Source organism: Amblyraja radiata, chromosome 9 (genome assembly GCF_010909765.2).
Source record: "Amblyraja radiata isolate CabotCenter1 chromosome 9, sAmbRad1.1.pri, whole genome shotgun sequence".
Lineage (NCBI taxonomy): Eukaryota > Metazoa > Chordata > Chondrichthyes > Rajiformes > Rajidae > Amblyraja > Amblyraja radiata.
This window is the reverse complement of record NC_045964.1, coordinates 16,401,877-16,423,739: the sequence shown is the minus strand read 5'-3', so window position 1 is coordinate 16,423,739 and position 21,863 is coordinate 16,401,877. Positions and strand designations below refer to the sequence as shown.

Sequence of the window (21,863 nt, the reverse complement as noted above, 5' to 3'; positions counted from 1 at the left end):
TCTCCTATTCCCATATTGACGGATTGATTGAAAGATTACAGCATGAAAGCAGGCCCTGCAGCACACTGGGTCCACACTGCCCATCGATCAGCTGTTCATACTAGTTCTCTGTTATCCCACTTTCACACCACACTCCTTGCATACTGTGGGCAGCTTACAGAGGTCAGCTTATCTACAAGCCCCACATCTTTGAGATGTGGGAGGAAATCGGAGCACCCAGAGGAAAGCAACGTGGTCACCAGGAGAACATGCAAAGTCCACACAGACAGTGCCTAAGGTTAGGATCGAACCAGGTATTTGGGACCGTGAGGCAGCAGCTCTACAAGAGGTATCATTCTGCCACTTAGAACTTAAGATGTTATTATTCAAATCAACATCATTCCAAAGTGCCCATCAAACCCAGTTTTACTGCATCAAATCCTCACTGATTGCAGGGAAACCATGGAAACCATTCCTTGGCAACAGGTTAAGTACCATGATTCTATTCACATTCTTGTTAAGGTGCAATGAAGGTGATGTGACACAAATCACGTGCTATGTTCTTAAATGAAAAGCTGATCCTTTCGATGATTACTCCGACAAGATATGAAGGATTAAATGACCAGTTTAAATAACAAACCATTGGAAATTTAACTGGGATAAGAAATACCTGTCTGTTTAACAGCCCTGTCAGTAAATGGGAACCCCTCTTTGTTTGCCCTCCACTCCCTGTTGCTTTTCTGCTGAGCGCCCCCATTACAGAAGGCCACAGCGAACCTCAGCTACTGCTTAGTTTAGTTTAGTTTAGTTTAGTTACAGCACAGAAACAGCCCCTTCTGCCCAACAGGTCCACGCCAACCAGTGATCCCCGCATATTAACATTACCCTTGACAATTTTTACATTTACCAAGCCAATTTACCTACATACCTGTACCTCTTTGGAGTGTGGGAGGATACCAAAGATCTCAGAGAAAACCCACGCAGGTCACAGGGAGAACATACAAACTCCGTACATACAGCACCCCTAGTCGGGATTGAACCCGGGTCTCCAGCGCTGCAAGCGCTGTAAGGCAGCAACTCTACCGCTGTGCCACAATGCCGCCCACCAAAAAGCTATTCCCTGCATCAAAGGACTCGTTCATATAGGTCTTAACAAGATTATTAAAGGGAGGAAACAAAGAAATAACAAACCTATATAAAAATATTTCATGACCTCCAAAGCACTTTACAGTTTCATTTTTTTTTTTTTAAGTGTGTCACTCTTGTAGGAAGCACAGCAGCCAATCTGTGCCAATCTCCCACATCCCAAAGCTGCAATGAAAAACAATTGATAAATGACTGAGCAATCTGTATTGGTGAGTGGAAAAGATCAGCTTAGGTACTAGTGATAACATATCCTTCTTCTTTCAATAAGATGGCATTTAATAAAGCCACTGGGGAATGAGGCAGCATCTCAGCCTCCGATTCTACCTGAAGGGCAGCACTTGCATCAGAATGGCTACCCAGATCTGTGGTGGAATTATAGGTGTGGAGGGAGACAGTCAGAACCATTTTTCCAGGGTGGAAAGGTCTAACACTAGAGAGCATAGCTATAAGGTGGAGGGGGAAAGTTTAATGGAGACTAGACCAAGTGCAGACCTGTTGGGTCTGTTCCCCCAACGTGCGGTTGAGGAGAGGGGGGGGGCAGGGGCGGCATGCGGCGTCACACACATTAACCACCCCCACACACACACTAACTACCCCCTCGCACACAGGCTAACTACCCCCCTTGTTAATGTATTAATATTATTAATTTGCTCCTTTTACTCCATAACAATCCTATCTACTGACGCATAGCCCCCAACTTGCAGGCGCGCCTAGAGAGGGAGGGGGGTAGAGAGTGAGGGCAGAGAGAGAAGGGGGGGGAGAGAGAGAGGGAGGGGGGGGAGGGAGAGGAAGGGGGAGAGGGAGGGAGGCGGGGAGAGGGAGGTAAGGGGATAGGAGGAGGGGGAGAGAAGGGAGGGGAGAGGGGGGGGGGAGGAGGAGGGGGGGGGAAGGAGAGGGGGAGGGGAGAGGGGGGAGAGGGAGAGGGGGGGGAGGAGGGAGGGGAAGGGAGGGAAGGGGAGAGGAGGGAGGGGAGGGAGGAGAGGGGGAGGAGGGGAGAGGGAGGGGAGAGAGGAGGGAAGGGGGAGAGGGAGGGAGGGGGGAGAGAGAGGGAGGGGGAGAGGGAGGGAGGGAGGGGGAGAGGGAGAGGGGGGAGGGAGGGGGAGAGGGAGGGAGGGAGGGGGAGAGGGAGGGAGGGAGGGGGAGAGGGAGAGGGAGGGGGAGAGGGAGGGAGGGGGAGAGGGAGGGGGAGGGGGAGGGTGGAGAGCCTCGCAGCTCTCGCGTGATGATTCCCCATGTCCCTGTGATCAACGGAGGAATTTTAGTTTCCCAGAGGGAGTATTGCCCCGCAGTACAATAACTGCCCCCGCCATGTTCAAGCCGGTGGGCTTTGGTGACTGGCTGTGACCTCCGGTGACCTCCCGATCTGCAGAGCATTTTGAGAACGGGGGGGGGGGGAGGGTTTGAGTGGGGCGGGCGGGCGTGGGAGTCCAGCTGCGGGAGGCGTGGCGAGAGCGTACTTGTGCTGGGCGCGGGGGGCCTGGATTGGTCGGCATGTGGGATTGTGACGTCAGCAGCTCGTGAGTCCCGTTTAGATTTTAAAATGAGTGAGTGGGGGGGATTTTATTTAAAAATATGTACATAAAAATGTCTAAATGTTTTTATTTCAGATTGTCAGCATCTGCGGCTTGCCGATGACCAATGACCAAGGAGTGGGACGACAGATGGCACAATGGGCTAAGTGTTCGGCTGGCAACCGGAAGGTAGCTGGTTCGAATCCCGCTTGGAGTGCATACTGTCGTTGTGTCCTTGGGCAAGACACTTCACCCATCTTTGCCTGTGTGTGTGGATGTAATTATGTGAAGCACTTTGGGGTCAATGCAAGTTGACTAAAAATGTGCTATATAAATAAAGAAATTTAATTTAATTTAATTTAAATGTAATGAGGAGTGGATTAGCTAATGTAAAAGTGAAATCGCTAGCGAAGTGGAAAAAATGTCGGAGTTTCTGTGTGTGGTTTTGGCGGACCAAGGAATCAAAGGCCAAAAATCTAATCTGAAAAAATATCTGAAAATTGAATCTGACATCACACACAGAGTTTTAATATATAGATAGATAGATGGACAAGTTGTTAACACAGTGAGTGATGGGGCATGGATCATGTACAGGCAGATGAGATCAGGTTAACTTGGCATCATGTTCAGCACAAACATTGTGAGCTGAAGGGTCCGTTCCTGTGCTGTACTGTTCTAAGTTCTACGTTCTATGTGGCCACATCCAGTACAATTATGGCAGCAAGAAACTAGGGTTTATTCAATCTTTTATTGAATAAGAGTAAATGCATCTTCTTTCCCATTGTATGCTTCCTGTTTCTGAGTCCAAACGTCTGTACGTGAAAGTACACAACTGGTGAAACAGAATCCTTTACACCCTGTGTAAATCACAGGATCAGACCTGGACCTGCAATGTAGCAGCACTAACTACTGCACCAATGATTCAATGTTGTTTTATTTGTCACACGTGCAACTGCACAGTGAAATTATTTTTGCATATTTACACATGCAGGCGGCTCCATGTTTTGGCACCATTTCCAAAGTCCAGTCCGCCCGCATGCTCGGGTTACTGGAGCGGCTCCCGATCCTGGTAAATCCCAGGGTCCTGCAGGGCTTCCCTCCATCGCCTTCGACCAGATCGGCCTGCAAACCGACGTCCCTCTCGTTTCCTGGCCAACGTTGTGTCCCTGGGGTGACTCCCACAGCCGAACTTGAAGGTGTTGGAGGTATTAACCTGCTTCACCCTACTGCCTGACCTCACTCCTGCATCCAAAGTCTCCAGTGGTTCCCTCCTGGTACCACAGTCCGCCGAGCCTTAAGGCGGGTTCCCAGTTCCGTGGTCCATGGTCCACCGAGCTTTTGGTTCTCCGAGTGAGTGGAAAAGAGCAGCTCAAAGACCTGGCACAAGGGCCCAAATGATCGTTCATGCCTCATCAACCTATAATTCCACATGATTAATATTTACCCTCGTTACCGTTAACTAATCCAGTCTTCCAAGGCAATCTTGTATCTAGTGCACTGAAAGTCTGACATTATATCAGAACAGTGCTCATGAGACTAAAACAGAGTTTAGACTTCTCCATCATTTGATTTGCAGACTTAAAAGTGATTTTGATATCTTCGTGGTCAGACACTCAAATTGGCCAAAAAAAAAAAAATTAACCTTGGCAACCAAGTCTGGGACAGAGAGAGAGAGAGAGAGAGAGAGAGAGAGAGAGAGCTGAAATATTATTTTGTTCAGGCCTTAATGTACACTCAACTTTAGTAATAGCATTACAATTTCTGGAACATAAATCATATTAATTGCAAACCTGAAAACAAAGAGAGCACTTATAAACACTTCCTGCCGTGCACAAATTATAGTTGCCAGGTTAATTAGTCGCTTCAAATTGCCCCGAGTGTGTTAAGTGGGTGATGAAAATGTGGGGAGAATAAAGTGTAATCAGTGAAGGATTAATGTTAGTGGGCACAGGATCAGCGTGGACTCAGTGCACTGATGTATCTGTTTCCACGTAATTCAAGTCTATGACCCTATCTGTTGCTTCTAACAATAACCAAATTTAAAAAGAAAAACATTTTTCATTGTTTTTTTAAAAATATTTACCCAGGAGGTAGATAAAATCAGATTTTTTTCCACCTGACATTGGAAGATAGGGGAGACACCCAGAATACTCTCTATTCCCATCTCATATGAAAGTTGAATATAACTATTTGGCAAAGTGTAAACATTGATACAGTAAAATAACTATGGTTTGGAGAGGAGGCAAAGTGGAACACTGGAGGAAGTTTATAAAAAATTGCAGGAAACAATTCCAAGATCAATAAGTACACACTGCAAAACAATGTATATTTTCTCACAATATAGAAAGAGGCTATTTGGCCCACCGAGTCCATGAGCTCATGTGAGAGGAGAAGAATTAGGCCATTTGGCCCATCAAGTCTATACTGCCATTCAATCATGGCTGATCTATCTCTCCCTCTCCTACCATTTCCCCATAACCTCTGACCCCCATGCTATTCCTCCACATTAACTCTCAACTTTCTCAATCTATTGGTGAGATGCAGGTACAATCAGAACCCTGGATTATTATTGAGTCTTCAGGGATGGTAAGGATTTTAAAATATGATTTCAAAGAACTTATGCTGTCAAAAACATGTAAAAGTCTGTTTCGTAATTCATGCTAATTTAAGTAAGGAGATTATTTTGTTGCTTCCCAGCAGTGTGACAATAAACCAGGCTGGCAATAAACCTGTGTCTTCTTATATGGGACCACAGCCATCTGCGAGAGAGGTGAAGTGTCAGAGACTGTGTTAGGTTGCTGGATAAAGGTGGGAAAGGAATGAACACGGAGGAACAGGGTAGAGTCGAGGTATGAAGAGATTCTCTATGAGGAGATGAGTCCAGTGGGTCAAGAGTAGGCGGAAACAATGTACCTGCCAAGGCAACCTCAATATTCAACGTGATGCCACCACCAGTAACATTTGCACCCCTTTCTGCTTTCTGTAGCGACCTCCTTCCTTGGTTTGCTACTCTCTCCCCACCCAACACACGCATCCCTTACAACCATAGGAGATGCGACACCTATCCCTACACCTCCCTTTACAGCTCCATAAAGGGATCCCAACAGCACTACTGGGTGAGATGGAGGTTCACATGAACCTTATCCAATCTTGTCTATTATGCTTGGTGCTCTCAACATGACCTTCTCCACATCAGCAACACCAAGCGTAGTCTAGGCTACCCATGTGTGGTCCGTCCACCAAGGTTTACTGCAACTCTTGGTTGTTGTCCATTGTAATTCTCATTCCCATCCCCATAAAAACTTGACCGTCCTCAGTCTCCTCCACAATCATTGTGATGCCATGCACAAAATGGGAGAACAGCACCACATATTCTACCTAGCTAGCCTAAAATGCAGTAGCATGAACATTAAGCGGAGGAGGAGGAGCCATCTTGGTGAACGGCTGCTAGCCAGCAGCCGTCCGTTTTAAATCCGTTTTTTTTATAGTTTTTAGTGAGTCCTGTTTTTTGTTTGTTGGGGATATGGTCTTTTTAATGTGGGGGGTAGGTGTAAACTTAATTTCTAGGTCCCTACCTGGTCGGTGTGGCAGCCTTTTCTCCGGGCTGCCCGTCGACTCGTCCTCGTGGCCTACCTGCGGGCTTGGAGCGCCGTTTCCTGGCGGGAACCGCCCAGCACCTCGGCCTCGGCGGCGGCACAGCATTGGAGCGCTGGAGCGGAGCGGGCGATCCCTTGCCTGGGTCGCCGCGCTGGAGCGACGCGCTGGAGCTTGGCGAGCTGGACCGCCAAGAGCAACATCTCCGGGTTGCGGGTCTGCGGAGCGGAGCGGGCGGCGCCGACTTTGTCATCGGGAGCCTGGGAGCTCCAAACCGGCGCGGCCTTGTCGGCTTCGGCAGCCGCGGGCTCCAGCCAGGAAGCGGCCGTTCCAGGTGGCCCAGCCGCCGAAAGGACTCTCCCGACGCCGGGCAAGACCACCCGGTGAGAACGGCCAGGGACATCGGGCCTCTGTAGAGGCAATTGCGGTGGCCTCAATAGGCCTGACTTTGGGGTGAACATGGGGTGGGGACTGGACATTGTGCCTTCCTCCACAGTGCTACCCACTGTGGGGGGATGATTTTTTTGTCTAATTGTAGTCTTGTAGGTCTGTGTCCAAGATGGCTGCCGTGAAGAGAGAGTGAACGCTGGCGCGCTTTGGCTGCCGCTGCTCCCTCTTCACACTGTGTTTTTGATTTTCTGTTTTTGGATTGAATTCTGTTTTTAATTTGTGTCTCTGTGATGTCTTTATTACTTGTTTTATTCCGATTATATGTTATTCCGATATACTATGTAAGGTGTCCTTGAGATGTTTGAAAGGCGCCCATTAAATAAAATTTATTATTATTATTATTATTATTATTAAATTCTCCAAATTTAGGTAAAACGCTCTTTCCTCCTCATCTGCCCTTTTCCTTACCCCTGTGCACACCTATTCTTTCCGATCAGCCTGCCCCTTTCACCCAGTTCTTGTATTGTCTTTCTGCTGACCAGTTAGCACACAACAAAAGCTTTGCACTGTACCTTGGTACACGTGACAATAAACTAAACTGAAACTAAAACAGTTCCTTTCCCGTCCTCCATTCCTATATCTCCCACCGCTCACAACTCTGAGTCCCATAGTATCTTTGTCACCCCTTCCCCAACCACCCCCATTCCCTTCCACCCACTATCCACCCTTCTGGTTTACATTTCACTCCTCATCTTCGGTTCTTATCAGGTTCCACATTTGCACCATTTTTTCTCCACTTCAACGCCAGCCTTTGTTACGATCTCTACCTCTCTGCTAAAACAGTTAGACAGGTACATGGATAGGGCAGGTTTGGAGGGATATGGACCAAACGCAGGCAGGTGGGACTAGTGTAGCTGGGACATGTTTGCTGATGTGGGCAATTTGGGCCAAAGGGCCTGTTTCATTCCGTATCACTCTATGACTCTATGAGTCTAATGACTCCTCCTTAGCTGGACCATATCACTTACCAGTTCTGGCCCCACTCCTTCCCCTCACATCTCTTTATCAGCTTTCTCCCCTCTGCTCTATCATTCTGAAGGGTTCCGATCTGAAATGTCCATAGCATGGACTCACCATCTCTCCACAGATGCTGCCGAACCAGCCGAGTTCCTTGTTTTTGCTAATACCATCAGTGCGTGTTTATGTATGGTCATAATGAAACATCTTTCACATGAGTGGCTGTCAAAAATGATTTGGATTGTCATTCTGATCGTTTCCATAAAACCATTGCACAAGGATGCTACTCTGTTGTGGAGGTATCCATCTGCTACGAGAAGACAACCATCACACCAGTGCCGACGAAAAGCAAGATTTCATGCCTAAACGACTACCGTTTAGTGGTCTTGGTACACACCTTCATGAAATGCTTTGAGAGGCTAGTTATGGAACACAAGGTAGCCTTGACCCACTGCAGTTCACCTACTGCCAGAACAGGTCCACGGACGATGCCATCGCTCTAGCCCTACCCTCATCCTTGGAACACCTGGACAAGAAAGACACCTACGTCAATCTCCTATTCATAGACTACAGTTCCGCCTTTAATATCATTATCCCATCCAAACTCTTCACCAAACTTGTAGGACTTGGAGTCAGCACTCATCTCTGCAACTGGATCCTCGACTTCCTGACCAACAGACCCCAATCAGTGAGGATAGGGGACAAACCATCCTCTGCAATAATCCTCAACACTTGTGCTCTGCACGGGTGCATTCTCAGCCCCCTTATTTACTCCTTGTACACCCATGACTGTGCAGACATGTACAAATCTAATTCAATTTACTATTTTGTAAACAACGAAAGAGAAACGACCTTTTGCGCAATGTCAGCAAGACAATGGAGAAAGTGGCACACATACCCTGGTTTTCATTGATGGCACCAAAGTAGAGATGGTTGAAAGATTCAAATTCCTGGGAGTCAATATCACCAACAACCTCTCCTGAACCACCCATATTGAAGCCATGGTCAAGGAAGCACATCATCGCCTCTACTTCCTTAGAAGGCTTAGGAAGTTTGGCATGTCCCCAACAACTCTCACCACTTCTTACAAATGTGCCATAGAAAGCATTTTATCGGGTTTGGGAACAACTCCATCAAAGACCGCAAGAAATTGCAGAGAATTGTGGGCTTAGCCCAGACCATCACACAAACCAACCTTCCTTCCATTGACTCCATTTCTACCGCATGCTGCCTGGGCAAGGCCAGCTGCATAATCAAGGACGAGTCACACCCTGTAATCAAGTATTGTCTTTCCCCTGACTGGTTAGTAAGCAACAAAAGCTTTTCACTGTACCTCTGTACATGTGTTACAATAAACAAAACTCAACTCAACTCAAGAGTTATGTCATAATAAAAGTTTGCATGAACCAAGCATGCAATCATTTGAATTTAAATGTTTAAGGAATGATTTCCTTGTAGTTGTATGATTTTTAAATTTGGTGAGTCTGCAACACAGATACATCCTTAAGTCAAAGAGAGCGTAGAAACCCTTCTTTATACAAATGGCAGTGAGAATGTATTTCTTGGAGAAAGTTGTTGACTAATTAATGATTTTATCTCTGAGATTCAAGCTGGCAAAGGATATTAAGAGATAGGAAGCCAAAACAGGTGGATAGAATCAGGATTAGGATCTGCCATGATCTAATTGAACTGCAGTAGAGACTTAATAGGCTGAAGTTGCATTCTGATTTTTACAATATTGAATTCTCCTTTTGTTCCATTATATATATTTTCTATGACATTGCGTCTTTGCCAAACCAGTTTCAAATGGGAGCAGCAACAACTATTTTTATCCAATTCCTAAATTTAATCTGCATAATAATGTTCAAATCACAAAATTAATTGGATGCAAAAATCTGTGAAATATGTTTTTTAAAAGTTGCTTAATACTGCATGCCTGGTAGTTGCATAAATCCAGTTTCTGGACAATTTACAAGGAGTATCAAAAGGCCGACATACATATCAATGTGTTTATTAAATAAGGTTGGGGCCAATAGAAACCAACATTGCTTTTCTTAAAACATTACTTGCTGATCCCTATGTTTTCACATATTCCATTTTATACATCGGTTCAGCTGCTTTCTGAATAGCACATGTGAATTATTTATTTTATTGTCATTTTATCTTCTAGTTATCTACTTGGGTATCTGTTGTAAAAATGTAAATATTGTTATTAGTATTCTATGTTACATAAATGTGTAAATTTCTTTATTTTGTGCGACTGGGTGCACATATGCAGGCACTGCATGTTTATATTCCTATGCTTATATTGTGTTAATATTTTCATGCATATACATATGAATACCTAAGAACAGACATAAAGATGTATATGCATCTGGTTTATATTGTGATGTATATTTATATAAATATGTGTGTGTGTGTAAGCCGTATACACATGCATATATGTGAATGGGTAGGTTTTCACATGCATATGTATTCATCATACTAGAGGCATCACATTTCAAAATGTTTAATATTGTGTTTTAAACACGAAAAATATTAGATGAAGTGAAGAAACCATGACTAATCTCCCTCAATCACCACCACCACTTGTGTCATTCAGTCTCACTTGGCCACAAATCTTGCCCTACATTATCACAAATATATTTATTGTCGTATATCCACCCCTTTTCTTTCTCTGTAACATAAACTGATTTTTTAATTTCCCATTGTTCTGATATAAGACCATCAACCTGAAATGGTGGCTCTATTGCTCTCCCCATGATTACTGCCCAATCTGCTGAATATTCTGTCTTCATTCCAGACTTCTAGCTTTTCAGAGATTAATAGGCAGTTGCTGTCCATAACTGACCTCCATATGTTAGCACCCTAAATAGCAGAGAATGGCATTAAATGAACCTTAGGATATGTTGGTTCAGAATGAAACTTTTATTTTTCCTTAAAGCCCAGGCCATGATGACCACAGTTGAGTGAAGATATTGTAAAACCAGGGTATCACTGTACAGTACCTGGAATAACTCCAGGAATTTATACATTTTCTGTTACATTCTTCACCATCCTGCATCAAATATTTTTCCATTACTATTACAATAGATAGAAAGTATATGTGGCTATATCTCATCCAATTCATATTCTAGTAATACACTTTGGCTAGATATTTTTCCTTTGCTGCGAAAAATCAATTGGCGTGTCAATTTGTCACTGTGCTATAATCCCTTGAATTGTTACAGGATTAACAATGGCCAACGCGGATGAAAATATCTATCCCATCCTTCTGATTAGATAGTCAAAGTAATAAAAGGCACTCAGGTAGGAAGTTTCAGAATTTAAACCAGCAACAATAAATGACTGGTAGACAAAAGTGCTGGAGAAACTCAGCGGGTGAGGCAGCATCTATGGAGCGAAGGAAATAGGCAAAGTTTCAGGCCGAAACTCTTCTTCAGACTGAAGAACGGTTTCGGCCCGAAACGTTGCCTATTTCAAGTCAGAAGAAGGGTTTTGGCCCAAAACATTGCCTATTACCTTCGCTCCATAGATGCTGCCGTACCCGCTGAGTTTCTCCAGCAATTTTGTCTACCTTCGATTTCCCAGCATCTGCAGTTCCTTCTTGAACAAAACAATAAATGACTACTAGATGGACACTCTGAAGTCTGAAGAAGGGCCCCGACCCAAAACGTCACCCATCCTTTATCTCCAGAGATGCTGCCTGAGCTGCTGAGTTACTCCAGCACTTTGTGCCTATCTTAGGTGTATACCGGCATCTGCAGTTCCTTTCTACACAATGAAGGGCCACTCATGTATTCTCAAAGATAGATGCAAAGTGATGGAGTAACTCAGCGGGACAAGCAGCATCTCTGGAGAGAAGTATTCTGAAGTCAGGCTACAGTGTGACTTGGAGAGGAACCTGCGGTGGTGCTGATTCAGTTGTCCTCTGCATGTTGGTAATGGAAGCATTGACCTAAACAGAGTAGCCCAGGAAAATAACAGCAGTGCACTTTATGGCAATATACTGTACATACAGCCACTGTGTACAGATGAAGGAGGGAGTTAATAATTAACGTGGTGGAGGGGGTGACAACCAAATTGGTTCTTTTGGCCTGGATGGTGTTTGAACTTGTTGAAGCTACGCTCATACAGGCAGGTGGCGACTATTCAATCACATTCCTGACAAATCTTACACATGGTGAAATAGTTTTGTAATGTAAGGACAGGAGTCACGTCGCAGGCTATCCAGTCTCAGACCTGCTCTTTAGTCATCGTATTTATGTAGCTGGTTTAGCTGAGATTCAGGTCAGTGATGATCCCCAGGATAACAATGGTGGGAGATTCAGCAAAGGTGGTGAGGTAATGCAAAGGCACTGAAGCTGCAGAGTGGTGAACTCCACCTTGTATATCACGGCACAGCCCACCCCGCCATTGAGGATGCACCATGAAGAACTGTCTCAAGTAGATGGAATCTATCATAAAATATCCCCACTATCCAAGCCATGCCCTCTTCTTGCTACTACCATGGGGCAGCAGAAACAGAAGCATTAAGCTTCAGGAACAGTTATTTTCTTACAAGCATCAGGATCTTGGACCAATCTGCACAAAACTATTCCCACCTCAGATCGGAACCCAATGGACCACCTCTTGTGCTATCATGGACTTGTTTTCTAATCGCGTTTCAAACTAATCTTTCTATCTGCAGTTTTTTTAATTTTCACAATCTTGTAGAATTTATGTGTATTATATGTATAATTTATGTTTTGATGTATTGTCTGAGGATATTCGCCTGCGATGCTGCTGCAAGCAAGATCTTTTTGTACCTGTACTTCACTGTACTCGAGCATATAACAATACACTCGACCTGACTTAACTTGACTTGAATGTCCTGGTCGGAGATGGACATTGGCTCACACGTTTGTGGTGCGGGTGTTAATCTTAATGTTGTGTAGAGCTTGCTGCATGGACTGCTTCACTAGCTGAGCAGTTGCAATCATCAGCTAACATCTCTGTTTCTGACCTGATGTTGGAAGGAAGGTCTTTAATAAAGCAACTGGAATGGTTGGGCAAAGGTTATTGCAGGGCTCGGTTGATTAACCTCCAACTACCATAGACATCTTCCTTTGCAAGAGATATGGCTGCAATCATTGAAGTGTTTCCCTCAGATCAGATTTACCAGGACACCCTAAAGCCGCACTCTTTTAAAATATACCTTGACATCAAGGACAGTTAATCTCACTTAACCTCTGGAACATCTTTGGTTCATGTTTGGACAAGGCTCTGGAATCGAGTGATCCAAGTGACAGCTAAACAAGGTAAGGAGGCTATTGATGAGAAGGTGGTGCAATATTAATTTCCAGAGGTTTGATGGTGATTGAGAATAATTACCTGGATTATTATAAACAGGATGTAGTTGTGTAAATTTCCCTTTGTCAGATAGCTTCTGGTGTTGTATCTATAATGGAACAGCTTGGCTCGGGCCACAGCCAGTTCTAGAGTGTATGTCTTAGATGCCACAGATGTAATGCTGGTACACACGGCCTCTATTGTGTTCGGTGTTCACAACCTTGACGAGATACCACATGGATAGAATCGAATTAGCTGACGCCTGGCTTCTCTGGTAGTAGTAACTCAGAAGGGATATGGTTGGATTGTCCATCAGCACCATGAATCTTTGGTAGATCAGCAGATGGGTAAGGATACCCATAGATACATAGACAATAGGTGCAGCAGTAGACTATTCGAACCTTCAAGCCAGCACCGCCATTCAATGTGATGATGGCTGATCATCCACAATCAGTACCCCGTTCCTGTCTTCTCCCCATATCACTTGATTCCGCTAGCCCTAAGAGCTCTATCTAACTCTCTTTTGAATGCATCTAGTTTGTCCTCATCTCAGTTCTAAATGGCCAATCCTTTATTCTTAAACTGTGCCCCCTGGTTCTGGACTCCCCAACATCGGGAACATGTTTCCTTCATCTAGCGTGTCCAATCCCTTAATAATTCTAAATGTTTCTATAAAGATGCCATGGAATTTTTTTTAAGAGTGCCCTCTCCTAATTCCTATTTACTACCCAAATTGGTTTTAAAGTATTGATATAGTACCTGCCTCAACTACATCCTCTGGCAGCTTGTTCCATATACCCATGAAAAAAGTTGCCCTCAAGTTCCTACAAATCTTTCCCCTCTCTCCTTAAACCAATGTCCTCTGTTTTTTGATTCTCCTCCAAATTTGAAACACATCTATCCGCATTTATCCACATCGATCGCCCTAAGGAAAACAAACCCAGTCTATACAGAGATATGGAACTGCAGATGCTGGTTTACAAAAAAAGGCACAAAGTGCTGGAGTAAATCAGCAGATCAGGCAGGTCGGGACCCTTCACCAGTCTGTTCATGTTCTCCAGAGATGCTGCCTGACCTGCTGAGTTACTCCAGCATTTTGTGCCTTTTTTTCTATTCTATCCAGTCTCCCATCATAACTGAAACACTCCATCCCACATAACATCATATAACCATATAACCATATAACAATTACAGCACGGAAACAGGCCATCTCGACCCCTCTAGTCCGTGCCGAACACATAATCTCCCCTAGTCCCATATATCCTGGTGAACCCTGGCCAGAGCCTCTGACCCAGGCTCTGGCCTCGACTTGTTAAACTAGTGACCAATGGCAGTAACCAAGACATTGGTAGTGATGGCACTGCCATTGAACATCATGGGATGGGAATATAGATAGAATCCCTTTTATTGTGGGTGTTTTTTTGCCAAGTGAATGGATTGGCAAGAAAATTACTTACCATTAATCACCCCACAATGACTGCCAGCTTGGTCTCATTGCAAGGAACCCAGACAGGGGGTCCTCATCTGAATCAAATCAGCTAAACATCTCATTGACATTAAAGCATTGATCTGATTTACCAAGATAAAGATAGTATTCTTCAAATTATATTATTAAACAGCAGATTAATTGGATATTTTTTCTTTATTTAATTATCTTTCCCTTATCATTTCATTGCACAAAAATTTAAAATATTATCAATTTCATTATATGTAATTCTTAACCCCTCGTTTGAATCATTGCTGCTGCCAGCTGCATTTAATATGAGCAGTTAGCACATTGTAAAGGGCCTGTCCCACTGTACGAGGTAATTCAAGAGCTCTCTCGAGTTTAAAAAAAAATCAAACTCGTGGTAAGCACGTAGAATGTACGTAGTGGGTGCGTCGGAGCTCGGGACGTCTCTTAGCAGCTCGTAACGCTAACGGCAGGTACTCGGGAAACGCGGTAAGCTCGTGAAGATTTTTCAACATGTTGAAAAATGTCCACGAGAGCCCCGAGTATCTACGAGCGGCTATTACCGTAATAATCCAAGTTCGAATCAGGGGAAACTCAGGAGAACTCTTGAATTAGCTTGTACAGTGGGACAGGCCCTTTATTCCAAATTAATTTCTGGCTAAATGTGGAATTTATGATCAGCTAATAATCTGATTTAAGTAGCAAACTGATAACATTTCCTTTAGTTCTTTGTTCATCTGCTGCTCCACCAATAGCAGTGGTGCTTTCAGATTCACGGCAGTACATTGGCACAGCGGTAGAGTTACTGCCTTACAGCACCTGAGACCCGGGTTCAATCCTGACTACGGGTGCTGTCTGTACGGAGTACGTACGTTCACCCCGTGACATGCATAGGTTGTCTCTCAGATCTTCAGTTTCCTCCCACACTCCAAAGACGTACAGGTTTGTAGGTTAATTGGTTTGCTATAAAATGTAAAATTGTCCCTAATGTGTGCAGGGTAGTGTTAACGTGCGGGATTCGCTGGTTGGCACAGACTCGATGGGCCGAAGGGCCTATTTCCACGCCGTATCTCTAACACTAAAACGAAATAAGCTAAATTCATGGACTGACCTCTGGAATTATTTCCTCAAGCCTCTTCATGTTGGGGCACAAATTGATGCTCCACAGCTCAGGAGACCTGGGTTAAATCCTCATCTCTGGTGTTGACCATGCAGAGATTGTGACCTTATTCCCATGACCACATGCTTTTCTCCCAGGTCCTCCTGTTTACTCCAGACAAGGTAGCTAGCTCCTTGCATACGGACAAATGGTACAATCTGGGCATGAGTTGATTGGAATCTGGGGAGAGTAAAATGGGATCAGTGTAGAATTTGTTGTAAATAGCTATATCTAAATGTGAATGCAGACTCAGTGGACTGAAGAACCTTTTTTCCTTGCTGTATGACTATGATAAATTCCATCCTATTTGTTTCAATGCTGTTCTTTGGCTCAATGTCTCATTACAGTCCTGTTATCCACCTTGAAATGTTTACTGAATAAATGACATTTTAGAAATGCACGTTCCCACTGCCATGTGATGTTATATCTTCGGATTATTTACCTTGTCGTGGTGAAGAAGCTTGCGTGCTCCCATTATTCCAAGAGAGATGCCGTCGGAAGCACCAGCTTCTGGTAGGGCCGGCCATAGCATGGGCCGCGGAACCGGGGGGGGCTGCAGCCCCCCCACTGTTTCAGCAATGTTTCCCCCGGGGGTTAGCGGCCAGCCCAGCCTCAGCCATGATCATATTGAATGGCGGTGCAGGCTCGAAGGGCCGAATGGCCTACTCCTGCACCTAATTTCTATGTTTCTATGTACTTTAGTGACCGACACGGACGGTTCAGTGTCTGCAGGAAGCACCAACCTCACCCGTAACACACCGGGAGGGGGGAAGGGGGTGGTCAGCAACTCACTGCGGTAGGGGCGGGCTGGTGGGCCGGTGAACGTAAAGGGGAGGGTGGGGTGGGGGAGAGGGAGAGTGGAGGCTTCCCACACTCACACACGGAACCGTGTGGAAGCGAGCAACGGGAGGAGGGGCCCGAGGTCTGAGGGCACGAGGTCAAGGAGTCGGACTAATGGAGAACACTGCTGAACAACCCGACCTTCCAGCTCCGATTTATAGAAGAATCAGGGACAAAAAACACAGAGAGCTGCCATGTCAAACACTGGCTAACCTCGGATAGATTCCAGGGTCAGCTCCGGTCTCACACCAGGAAGGATGTTAAGAGTTCATAGGGAAGCCAGAATGGGTGAGCAATGAATAGTCTCAGTCATGCGTAGACTCTCGGGCTATTTACTTTGCAGGGGAGGGGAGTAGGAGACTGACAGCATGTTCACAATCCTGTGATGGAACAAACAAGGAGAAGTTGTTTCAAGAGACGTACAACATGGACTTCGGGTGATCACACCAGAGGCAATCGGCAGACGACAAACTCGGCAGAGAGTGCAGAGACAGCGCTTCAGGAGACCTTTCACAAAGAGGGCTGGGCCTAGCATTTAAGGGGAAACTTTGTAAAAGTCTGGGAGGAAGGGCAAGGCAATAGGGGAGACAGACACAAAATGCTGGAGTAACTCAGTCAGGCAGCATCTCTGGAAAAAATGAATGAGTGACGTATCGTTTCGGGTCGGACCCTTCTTCAGAGATGCTGCCTGATCCACTGAGTTACTCCAGCACATTGTTTCTCTTTTCAGTATAAACCAGCGTCTGCAGTTCCTTCCTACACAAGGTAAAAGGGGATGTAGGAGGGTGCTCGTTCAAAGAGACGGGCTAGGCTCAATGGGCCAAATGGCCGCCATCCACTGCACCCATCGACTCCAGCAGCAATAGTGGTGCCAACTCCACACCTCCCTGCATGCCAACATCTCCAGGGCAACACAACCCCTCTTGCCCAACACCACTCTCCCGCCCCAACACCCCTCTCTTACGCCCCCCACCACGACGTACCCCACCCACCCCGGGCGCTCTGCCCTCCCACGGGTCATGGGGTACTACGAGTGCCACCCCATCTCACTGACCCTGAGCCCCGCTCCCGGGTCAGTCCCGCCGTCACCCCATCCATCTACACGCCCGGGTACACAGCGATAAACGGAGCGGGCGCGGGTGTCCGGTAACCAGTATCTCAGTGACCTGTCGCCCAGATCCCCCGGTAACCGGTTCCCCTGATACCTGGTACCTGGTGACCAGTGTCCCAGGTAGGTGGAGGATATATCCCCCATTTTTTGAAGTGGGGAATGGCCTGTATTGTTATCCCCCACTTTTTGGAGGTCAAGCAATAAGAATAATCACCTGTTCCTATCTCTCATGTAGGCTCTACATTATCTTAAAAATACTTCAAACAAAAAACATTGAAATCATGCTTCTACAATGCACTAAAACAAGATTTCAATACAAGATTTTAATAGTCCCTACTGTGAGACCCTTTCCCACACCCTCCTCCCACTCGGTCGCTCCGGTCCCTCGACGGGTACCCCCGAGGCCGGTGATCAGTGATCGCTCAACCCCCCCCCCCCCACTTTCAAAAACGCTCCGCGGCTCCTGCATGGTGGTAAGGTCGAGGTAGAGACTCCAGACTAAGAACGATCCAACCTACAAGACCTCAACGGTGGACCATGCGGACAAAGTTATCTTGAACTCAACGGCTGTGAAGGCGGATGAAGTCTGCAATAGATCTATGAGCTCCCTTGCCAATGGAATTACTTGATTGATTTGTGAAGGACCATTTGCTTATTGGAGTGCAACATCAAGTACACATTAAACAAACACACGCACAGGCGTCTTCGTTCTGTGAGAAGCACAAAACTTCTCAAGACTTTCAGCGATCGGGGAAGGGCAACGGGAGCTGGCCACGTGATGGCTGGAAGCTCCTAGTCAAGATCCAGCACGAAAGCAGTGATTCAATCGCTCAATTTTGGACAGAAGCAGGAAAGTTGTTCGGTAGCAGTATTCATGTCTGAACAGCCCTATGTAGGATCCACTCTGCGCACCCTGAACTGGGAAGGGGCTAGAAAAGGTACCCTAAAAACAGTCTGCTTCGCCTCGTCCAGAGGGATCACCATCATGCAGTCGAACACCGTCAAGAAGCAAAATTATGAAACTCAGAACTTGGAATTTACAAACTCTGATGGACAACCCAAGCTCAGACCGACCAAAGAGAAGAACCGCCTTTGTTACTCGGGAACTCCGAAAATTCAGCTTTGACATTGTTGCTCTGAGTGAGTCCGCAGAGCTGGAGAAGGGCAACTAAAGGAAGAACAAGGTCAATACACCTTTTTCTGGAAAGGTCTTGATTCCGAACAACCGAGGATCCACGGAGTAGGTCTTGCCATCCGAAACAGCCTACTTCAGAAGCTGACAGAGCAACTACTGGAAATCAACAAACGTCTTATGACTCTACGAATCCAGCTCGTCAAGAACCAATACACCACCATCCTCAGCGCCTATGTTCCAACTCTGGACACTGAAGTAAAGGAGAACTTCTACGCCCAACTTGACGACGTCCTTTCCTCTGTTCCCAACGACGACAAGATAATTCTCTGAGGAGACTTCAATGCCAGAGTCGGGAAAGATCATAGGCTCTGGACCAGAACAATCGGCAAGGAAGGAGTTGGCAAGGTCAACGCCAATGGAACACTCCTCTGCACCAAATGTGCTAAACACAACCTGGTGATTACAAATACCTTATTTCACCAAAAAAACAGGCACAAAGTCTCCTGGCAGCATCCACGCTCCAAACACTGGCACGTCATCGACTACATCATCGTACGATTCCGTGACCAACAAGATGTACTGAAAACAAGAGCCGTTACTAGTGCCAACGAGTGCTGGACAGACCAACGTCTCATCTCGTCCACCAGAAGAACCAACGTCATGTGCTGAATAAAGCAAAAACATCTAGCATCGAAACCTTCATCATCAAGAACCAACTAAGATGGGTCGGTCATGTTGTTTGGATGGAAGACGAGAGTCTACCAAAGCAAACCTTCTACTCCAAGCTTAAAGAAGGCAAACGTAAAAGAGGCGGACAAAGGAAGAGATTCAAAGACACCTGAAAAGCCAGCAAGATGAAATGTGAAAGTGACATCGACAATTGGGAAACCAATGCCAAGGACAGGAAACTCTGGCGAACCATCATCCAAGAAGGAACAGCGGTCGAAGCCAACAGATGCGCAGAATTAGAAGAAAAGATAGGAAAACGGAAAGAGAGGCAGCAACAACCAGATCTGCCATCTGGAATTACCTGTCCTGAATGCTGAAGAACTTTCAAAGCCAGGATTGGACTCATAAAAACAATGGAACGTAGACCATCATCCTCGACCTCGAGGGATAGCCACGACGACGAATGCTATGAAATAGAATGGATCATCTTCAGCAGCTCCCCTGAATTCAGGATGGGCTCCTGTTAAATTAGTTAGAGGCAAGTACAGAAATTCACAATCAGAAATCTTGCATTGAAGAAAGATAAAACTAAAGTGCATTAAATAGCATTTTTATTCCATGCATAGATAATGAATAATTCAGTATCCTGCTGCTGCTTCTTCTTCGGTTCCACATAATATGGATCCATTGATCGTTCTATAAATTTACATTCTGCAATTCTGTTTCAAAAGTTCAGTTCTTTCCAACTATAGTCATCATGAACAGTTTTGATGAAGATTAACGCTCCTCCTGAATTCTCCGGTGCGCAATCAAACATCTCCCGGTGGATCCCATTAGTTTCCACATTTACACCCTTCCGTCTCCACTTCATCTCCAGCTTTTGTTCAGGAGAACTCTAATAGTAGGGATGGAAAGGGGAGCATAGCAGCCTATGGGGAGATTAAAGAAAAAAATACTGCAGTTGCTGGAATGCTGAAATAAAAACCAAAAAAAGTTGGTTTCCTCCCACACTCCAATGACGTACAGATTTGTAGGTTAATTGGCTCGGTGTAAATGTAAATTGTCCCTAGTGTGTGTTGGATAGTGTTAATATGCGGGGATCGCTGGCCGGTGCGGACTCGGTGGGCTGAAGGGCCTGTTTCCGTGTTGTATCTCCAAGCTAAACTGAAACTAAAGATCAGGCAATATTTGTATAGGGAGCAGCAAAGTTCACAGGTTGGATTGGGCTGAACCAAGCTTGCCACCCAGATCCACCCATTTGTCAAAGAGATGTAGCACTGAGATAGGCACTTCAGCACACAGAGTCCATGCAGACCATCGTGCCCCTAAAGGGCCTGTCCCACTGTACGAGGTAATTCAAGAGCTCTCCCGAGTTTAAAAAAAATCAAACTCGTGGTAAGTACGTAGAATGTACGTAGTGGGTACATCGGAGCTCGTGGATGTCTCATAGCAGCTCATAATGCTAACGGCAGGTACTCGGGAAATGCGGTAACTCGTGAAGTTTTTTCAGCACTGTGAAAAATGTCCACGAGAACCCCGAGTGCCATCAAACGGCTATTACCGTAATTCTCCGAGTTCGAATCAGGGGAAACTCGGGAGAACTCGTGAATTACCTCGTACAGTGCAACAGGCCCTTTAAGAATCTTACCACAACCCATTTTACATCCAGACTGCAGCGTATCATTCGATCAGCCGAGAAAGTTGTTGGCTGCAACCCATTGACGAACTGTACACTGCAAGGGCCAGGAAGCGAGCGGGTAAGATCATCTCTGACCCCTCTCACCCTGGCCACAAACTCTTTGAAGTACTTCCCTCTGGCAGGCAACTCCGGACCATCAATGCTGCCGCAGCCAGACATAAAAACAGCTTCTTCCCACGAGCAGTAGCTCTACTCAACAACCTCTTTTTACTCTGGTACTTTATTTTCATATGTTTATATTATAATATTTTACTTTTAATTGTCTGCTGTATATCATGTTTTTACCATTGCAAGCAAAGCACCAAGACATATTCCATGTGTATATATACATACTTGGCCAATAACATTTTATTCTGATTCTTCTTTATTCTCTATGCATTCCTGTCAACTCCCTTCAAGATTCTTCCCTCAGCTGCACAGTGGAAGCAATTTTCAGCGACCAATTAACGTAACAACCTGCACATGTATACGATTTGGGAGCAAACTAAGGCATTTGGATGTGGTCACGGGGAGAACATGCAAACTCTATATGGGATAGTTTATATTGGCATTGTGTTCAGCACAGACATTGTGGGCCGAAGGGCCTGTTCTGTGCTGTGCTGATCTATGTTTTATATAACCAGGTGAGCCGTGGAGAAGATTTAAAGGCGTGCTCAAAGAATCCATGAAGAAATGCAACATCTTCACCCTGCTCCGTGACAACTCAAAATAGGGAAGGAATTTTCAGGATGGAATTGAAAACGTTGAAGGCAAGCAGCAGGAGTATACAGTAAGTAAGCCCTATGTAAGCGGTGGAAGGAACACACACACCGCCTTGCGATTGATCACT

At 45.5% G+C, this 21,863-nt stretch overlaps 1 long non-coding RNA gene across 1 annotated transcript; it reads right to left on the bottom strand.

Annotated features, from left to right (window-relative positions):
• Positions 1-412: 412 nt before the first annotated feature.
• LOC116977314 lies at positions 413-19,596 on the bottom strand. Its single transcript, XR_004413170.1, has 3 exons — positions 19,468-19,596; positions 5,155-5,157; positions 413-424 (listed from the first exon to the last, which is right to left on the bottom strand). It is a non-coding gene; the product is annotated as an uncharacterized LOC116977314 (long non-coding RNA).
• Positions 19,597-21,863: the final 2,267 nt, after the last annotated feature.